Consider the following 6017-nt stretch of genomic DNA (forward strand, 5'->3'; position numbering starts at 1 on the left):
AAAATAAACACCACATCCCCCGTTGTTTTCCCAGGCCCTAACCCAGGCGTGAGATTTTTCAGACTGCAGGTGGCATTAAGAATATTGATCTGAGAGTCGATTTAATCGAGTTTCAAGTTCATTTCCACTTGTTTCAGTGTTGCGAAGCGAATGCAGGTTGAGGAATGAAGTTGGTGATATCAGGCAATGGACCGACAGCTCTTCATGGTATCAGCACTGGAAAACACATAGTGTTATGTATACAGAGCAGTAATACATCACATATGAACAAATTATCTGGATAGAATCTATTGTAGCTGGTTTTGTCATTTGGATGTGAATATGAATGTATACATTGGGGGGGTTTGTAGGGTGGGGCTTTGTTTTATTTGACACAAAGATGGAAGTAATGAAAAACTAATCATGACATAATGAGGGATGACTATCTCAGTACACTGTATCCCTCTGTATCTTGATCATTCAAATACATTAGTAAACAATACATTAATAATAAATAATTTAGTTATTAGTTGATTTCCCAATAGCGGCTGATTCAGAGCAAACTAGGAAAAGCTAAAGGAGATTCACAGAGTTGAATAAATAATCATTAACTATCCAGCTTTTATTAACCCAGTGTTTAGGATTCAGACACAGGATCAGGATCAAAATCGTTCATTAACAGGTTAATAACACAGGTCAGTTAAAACTACAGCATACCAGTCCGAGCAGCGATAACTATGGAAGAATATCCCCAAATTAGTTGTGATTTAGCAGCGGTGATGCAAACATGTCCCACCTTTATGGGAGATACATATGTCTTTGAGTAGTAATTAGTAATTAAATGATTAAAACTACCTATTTATTTCATATATTATAGTAATATATGTTGTACTATATTTCTTGCCTACTCCTTTGCACAGCTTTTATCAGTCTCTTTATCTAAGTGCTGTCAGAACTGAGTTAATGCACAGCCTCGTAATGACAGTACACAAGGATGAGTCAGGTCCAAGGTAATACGTTAATGCAAAAACTCTTTTGTTTTGAACTATCAGGACTGAGCAGTGTTTTCCCCCTCTCTCCTCATCGTTGCAGAGACTTACAAAGGCTTGATTTTTATCACTGTGAGAGACGGCCAGAGTCTGTGAATGAACTACTGTATTGTTCAGGTGCAGTGAAGCAGGCCTCTGTGAGGCTCCGTTTGTAAAGTAATCTCACGGTCTCCAGAGTGGTTTACAGACCAACTTACACATCACACACACGACATCCCTGCTGTGGATGCAGTCAAGAAAAAAAAACATAATATTTACCTTCACAGGAAGTGAGGAAGTTCTCAGCTGAAGGCCCTCTGTGTGCTGGCATTCATTAAAAAGGGCAGAGTTACCTAACATGGCAGCTAATAGCACTAATGGACATGTCTATGACAGGGCAACACAACACTGGGAGTAACTATACACTGCATTTGGACAAAAGAAGACTTGAGACGTCGGCTGTGAGGCCTCTAATTAAGCAAAGCCACATTTTAAACAGATCCCTCTATCCGACGTGCCCTCTGTTTGAAGGGGGGAAGATTATATAGGAGCCAGAGGAAGCTCTAAGTGGAGAGTCAGTGTGTGATAGCTGGATGACCCAGAGAAATCAACACTCTTTTCCCACAGTCAGACCGATATGTACCCCCAAAGTCAGACGCTTTAATCTAAAAGTCAACACATCTAGTTATGCAGCGGGCAGGAAACACTCGGGGCGTAGACAGGAAAAGGGGAGCCATTCTAGCGAGCGCTGGAATTTCCATTTGCACTTAAATTCACAGAGGACAAACTTTGTACAACACGCAGGGTAAATGCAGGTTGAGAAATAGCCACCGGTGAATGCGGAGTTCTAAAATGTCAGCTTGTTCTGGGTCTGAGAGCACACACCGCTACACACTCTGAATCACAGGGGCCTGTTGTTTAGAAGTGTACCCATTTGTCCATGAAGCCTAAAGTCAGCTTTCAGGTCAAGCAGAAAGACATGGGATTTGTAAAGCTTTCAAGATTTAAACTAAACGTCCATGTTACACTTGAAAGTGGAACTATTTCTTTGTGTGTTCATGTGTTTTGTTAAACAGACGTCTTAAATATTTGATGAGCTTATTAAAGCATTCTCTTTGTGTCTGACTCATTCTATTACTGATAACAAGGATGATTATATGGTCTATTGACATAATTAGTCCACTTCTTTAAAGACCATTAAAGATTTGTTGATGTGGATATAATTTAAGGTACCACACTTCCATTCTGTTTAACTTATTAGTATGTACAGGGTGTATCAATAAAACCCTCAGTGAGTTACCAAGACAAATATTTAATACAGAGGAAGAAGGCAACACTTTGCAATAATGGTATAAATCTATGGTCTTATCATTTAAATATTTCAGGAGGCAAATACTAAAAGTTACACATAAAAACAAAAATTGTGGGGGTTTATTGGGTATTAAACATAAGTACTGTGGATATTCAACAATATATCATGTGTTATATTGAAGTTTTTGTTTCACAAAGTAAGTGTTCCATACGCAGTTTGGCTCCTTTTTATGTCATTGCTGTTGCACTGTACACCCTGTAGTTAAAACATTACTACGGTGTAATTTTTTTGAGGCCCGTACTTAAGAGAAACATTGTTATTTCCTGATTCACTGCACTTCTTGCTCCTAAAAGTTTTATTGGTGGCTTGTATGTTCAGTAATTACACTGTAATTTAGGGTGCTATGATATGAGGTGTTTACCAGAATGCTGCCACAGTTTACAATTTTCATGGATGACCTGTTCTACTATGAATAGTAACTTGAATTAGAGCATGCAATTTCTTACACTTTTGTCTTTGACCTTATTTTAGAGTAATGCAAATGGAATAACCCAGCATTGTGTGATGTTTTTTTTTTTTTATCTTCAGAGCTGTCCAACAGCCTAGCAATGTAAAATGGAAAACCCTTATAATCTTTATGCTCTCTTTAATTCCAAGTGATCAAAGATAATCTGCTTTGTCTCTAGCAGATCCTCCCTGAAGGAGCGATGAGTGTCAGCAGTGTGAAAACATGCAGAGGCTTTAAATTAAAGATCTAAAATCTATAATAAATAACAACCACAACTGGTTCATCTCAGAAACATCTCATTCTAAAATCAGAGCACAAAAGGTTTATGTTGTGGTGAAAACCGCACACACTCATCATTGTGAGGCTTTAAACTAACAATATGTCGAGAAACATGACTCAAACCAAAGAAAACGTCACCAACATCCTGAACTGGAATAAGTGATTTCAGACAGAGGGAATCTCTGTAGGAATGTCTGCATTTTCAGACTACCTCCTAGATGTTTTTTTTATTTCCAAAGGTAATTAGGTGGATCTGATGAATAATTGAGTTACCAGCACAAAGGAAGAGGGAGATCACACAGAACCAGAATTAGACAATCTGCAGGAAAACACATGAAACTGAGGTATCTGCAGTTTGCAGTTCACATCTCTTCTGCAAATCTCTCACCTCTCTCTGTTCACACCCTACCAACTTTTCCGACCTGCCTCACAACGTAGATACAATGATATTTTCGCTCAAGCAAGTGAGGTGGAAACATTACACAAGTCTGTGTTTGCCATGTTCCCAGACCTGTGGTGTGATACTGTCATCTGCATTTGATGTGAAATACTATCGTCTGCATGCGAGTATGAGATCCAGGGTCTACTTTCCAGAGTTTTAATATTATTTCAGGGTGGAAACGATTTGGTTTTAGTGTACACGGTTCAAAGCACATCACATTTGTATTCCACGAAAATAAAGCATGAATAAATGAGGTTCGGTACATGCTGTACCACAAGAAGACAAAGATGAAAACTGACAAACCAAGTCACCCACTGGCCCATATAGCAGATGTTTCTTTCCACTGACAAGACTGAACATAAGGTTCAAAATGAGTAACACAGAGTGAAGAACAACAGACATCTCTCCAGGCTATTGGTGCAATTGAGGGGAGAAGGCAAGAACAGCGCTTCGCTGCATTAGAGGTTCACTTGGGGTGGGGACGTGCTGCTGTCATTTGGAGAAGACACAGCAAAGAAAACCACAGAAAGTGGTGGTAATAAAACATAAACTTCGAAATGTAGGAGACCAGAATGTGGAAAACAGTGAGAGAAATGAATGTAGTGTTTTCATTCCATTTCCATCCAAAATCAAAATACTTTCCTTTTTGTAAAATTACACTTGGTGGTAAGGAAATCAACTTAATTGTCAGAAAGTTGTCAAACTCCTCATGGAGTGCTTTGTCTTCATTGTGTTTACGTGAGGTGTGGAGGTGAACACAAATACAGGACACTGGTTCAGGTGATAAAAACAAAAAAGGTATTTTAATTGAAACAAAGGTTCTTGGGTCAGGGTAAGAAATCAAAGTCCAAAAGCAGATAATCTGAACTAAGAGCAGAGCTGGTGAAGGACAAGAACAAGACAAAGCCAGGAAACAAGATGTACCAAGAAAAGACGGTGCACAGGGAAAGACGCCGAACTGACAAAGACGAAGGGAACTTTATACACCAGAGAGGCCGCGGTGATTGAACACAGGTGAAACACATGAGGAACAGGTGCAGGCAATCTCAAGGGCGGGAAACAGGACAAAGGCACAAAATAAAGCTGGAGACACACGAGGAGCAAAAACATTTCAAAATAAAACAGGAAACTGAGAACTTGAGGGAAAACAACCAAACACAAGCAAAATGTCCACAATCAAAATGTGTCCATAAACAAGGAGTCCACGAAATAGAGCTAGAATAGACCTCCAGAGCTCAGGGTCAGAACAGAATCATGACAAATTGTGCCATAAATGCCGAAAGAACTTGAGGGAGGCAACTTGGTCTACCACATTTCTGAGAACTGGACTCACTAATTACATTACAAAAAAAGATTTCACATGCGCCATTGCTATAAATCTAAACGCCAATCAATACACAAAAATATCAGAATAGGTTCCTCCCTAACATCCTACAAAAGTAAAATGCTTCTAATTAGTAGACTAAGAAACTGATATCGGTCATTCTGATACATTATTAGTACTTCTTTTTTTTCACTTAAAGTAGATTTGATAACATTTCTATATTTTTAAAGTAAGATTTGAATGGAGGACTAATTCACAGTGCAGTATTACTACTTGTACTAGATAATAGATGTGGTCCAAGAATCAAAATAAAAATCATTTTTTACTGGTTGATTAAACAGTATATAGTATATTTCAATGTCAGTACAACAGCAGCTACTTTTGAGGGAACAAAAAATGACAATAAACATCGACAAATTTATAGCACAGGAGAGGTCTAGATCTGTTCCCACAGAGAACATGGTGCAGCTAAGAGATTTTCCTCTTCTTCCTTTCCCAGTGTTGAGCATCTCTGCTCTCATGTGTCAATGGATGGTCAGGCCTGCGGAGGCAACTAACCTTGAGCTGTCAGTGTCTGCATTAATGCATGGCTCTGCATGTATTACTGTGTCATTAGAGAAGCCGACACATGTTGTAGAGGAAGCATGAGATGTTCTCCTCGTCTTTAGTGTCTGCCCATGTGGAATGAATAAGAGATGTGCTTCATGGTGGTTGAGCAATGTCAATGAAGGAACCAACGCTAATGATTCAAGAAGACATAAATGGCAAGTAATGGTCGGGCGTGCTGTCACTGAAGCCACAGTAGCAGAAGACGTCATTACCCTCCAGCCAGTTCTAATGATCACTCCTCACTCCCATCGCGCCTTGAAGCAGGGGCTTCATTTCAAACTGTGCCAGCGAGGTCCCTGCTGTGATGGGGGATTAATTTGATTTGCATGCTTACTAACAAGGATGTAATGTAAATTGACAGTGGAATAGTGTTAGCGAAACTGTGCTTGTTATGTGCTGCAGTTGGTTCAGTGTCACGGGTGCAGCAAGAAGGAGTTATGAATACCAGAGTTTTGTGAATTAAACATGAGCTTATGCTTGACTTGGCAAAGCGTGAATGATGTTGGTCTTCTATGGTTGCTGTTTTTAGCTCGCGT

Source organism: Paralichthys olivaceus, chromosome 15, assembly GCF_024713975.1.
Source record: "Paralichthys olivaceus isolate ysfri-2021 chromosome 15, ASM2471397v2, whole genome shotgun sequence".
NCBI classification, from domain to species: Eukaryota; Metazoa; Chordata; class Actinopteri; order Pleuronectiformes; family Paralichthyidae; genus Paralichthys; species Paralichthys olivaceus.